This window comes from Carassius gibelio, chromosome B25, assembly GCF_023724105.1.
Source record: "Carassius gibelio isolate Cgi1373 ecotype wild population from Czech Republic chromosome B25, carGib1.2-hapl.c, whole genome shotgun sequence".
In the NCBI taxonomy this organism is placed as follows: domain Eukaryota; kingdom Metazoa; phylum Chordata; class Actinopteri; order Cypriniformes; family Cyprinidae; genus Carassius; species Carassius gibelio.
Genome location: NC_068420.1, coordinates 24,828,813 through 24,831,262, shown reverse-complemented (window position 1 = coordinate 24,831,262; position 2,450 = coordinate 24,828,813).

Genomic DNA, 2,450 nt, shown 5'->3' with positions numbered 1-2,450 from the left:
AGATTAAGTGAATATTTGAAATAAATGTTTAGTCATAGTCTAATCCAGGATTTGATTGTCCTGTTAAGTGTAACAGCAGCAATCACATGGCATTTGGTTCCGTATGCAGACATTTGTAATAACATGTACATAAATTGTTTATTTTGTATTTGCCTACATTATGTATTTTAACAGTGTTTTTATTAAACAAATTATTATATTCATTGTTTTTTTTATATATATAATGCATTTTAAGTCATTTTAAAGGCTATTAATGGCTTAGGTCTGTTTTTATAATGACAACAACAACAACAAAAAAAAATTACAGTATATTAATACTTATTTGAAAATTCTTTTTGCAGCACAAATAAGGTTTTTTAGGATTTTAAAAAATCCCTAAAACTGTCAGAAAAGGATAAGGCCTAAGATGTGAGTGGCTAAATTTATTTTTGTTTTTATAATTGTAATACATAAGCTATGAAATTATACAAAATGTATAAAAAAGTAAATAAATAAATACGCTACATTAAAAAAGCAGCCAAGACAAATGAGTCTCCTTTTATATATAGATTAAAATTGAAGACAGAAGCAGCTGGTATATGCGGTCACTTAATATTCAAATCCAGTAGATCCACTTCAGATTTATTTCTCAACAGTTTATGTTCACGTGGCTGTTTTCGTTTATAGTCGCCAAGCTATTATGTATTTTGAAATAATCTTGTCCGTGATGTGTTCGTTCGTACGACGAAAGGCAGAATCCTGCAGCTCGAGAGATATATGTTATTCTGCCAGTCGCGCTTTCAAATAGTCTCGCACACTTAAACGGGTCACAAACACCTGTATTTAGCTCTTGTTGTGTTATAATGTGTGTATTGTGTGCATTTATGGCAATATTTTATTTTAAAAAGCTCTTAAACAAGAATAAATTCGTTCGTTTTGAACTTGTGACACTCTGCGCGCTGATCGGAGCGGTGATTTCAGATAGGCAGCCACAAATATTTAATTTTCACACAAACAGTTCAAAAACATCTTAATTTAGCTCTTGTTGTGTTCTAATTGGTGAATTGTGTGATATCGCTGCAATACTTTATTCTTAATAGCTATGAAACAAGAATAAACTTTTTTTCTGAGCTTGTCATTCCACACGCTCCTGCTCAGAGCGGTGATTAATCTCTCCTGTTTCTCACGTATCACTGACCACACATCAATTATTAATGAGCCCTGACCCGGTAATAATCATATATGTTGGTTTAGCTTGTCAGTGTGAATTAAATCTAAGTATTTATTTGTATTTTAACCGATTTAAAAGAGAAACTAAAACTCCGGTAATTGCACCTGTAGGGGCGCAATTTCTCTCAGACAATGGAAGTCTAAGCACACACACTCAAACAGAGGGACAGAAGTGAGATGAGATGTATGACAGTTTTTTAATTTTCTGTTATCCATACAGTGTTGTAAAGTCGTGAAACTATCCATATTTACTCAGAATGACTTTTTGTCTGTATGAAAAAAGGTTTTGAAGTGTTTGGAATTTAAAAATGCAGGAAAATTAATAATTCCATTTTTAATGTCATTTAAAAAAAATCACAGAGACAAAACCGTTCAAGCTATCCAAAATCTATTGGCAATTTAAGTTGTTTAAAATGTTTTGGCATCATGTAGACAAAGTTTGGTGTGTATAGAGTTACTCTCCTCTGAGCAGTATGCATTAATTCACAGCTAAATGTAAAAAAAAAATCCACATTCAAATCAAAATAGCTGACTTCCTGTTGATCGTAGCTGATGACTGTGAATGAGAAAGTTGTCCGTCTTGATGAGAACAATTTTTGTACCGAGTTTGGTGTCTGTAGCTAAAACTAACCCCCCCACTTTTGACAAAAGGTGGCGCTATAGAGTGCCTCTTCCACGCCCTCTTATGAACTTTTGCCAGTGTTTAGTTATCATAAATACTGATATGTGTTCTGAGTTTGATGAAATTCTAAGCATGTTATATGCCTCAAAATCACCTGAGAAGTATTCCAGTTTAACATGTCGCCACGGCAACAATATTTTTAGATATCAATATCCCCCCAGCAGATTTATATAGGCTGTGTTTTAACATTATTCTGATGAAGTTTGAAGCAAATTGAGTAATAATAAGATGCTGAATTCAAAGCATTTTGAAAATGACACACTTCCTGCTGCCAGTTGGTGGCGCTATAACTTTGACTCCTAATAGTCACATATATGCGATCGACATCATACAAAGAATAATCTGATGAAGTTTGATTAAAATCAGGAAATGTATGTGGATGGTATTAGACACTTCCTGTTTCTCATTTCTCGCCATAATTTCAACACCTCGCCACGAGCAAACCGTTCGAGATATCAAAAATCCCCTGGCAATTTTTCATCCCCAATGTCTTGAGATCATGTTGACCGAGTTTGGTGGCAATCGGCAAAAAAACCTATGACAAGTATTTCAAATTCCA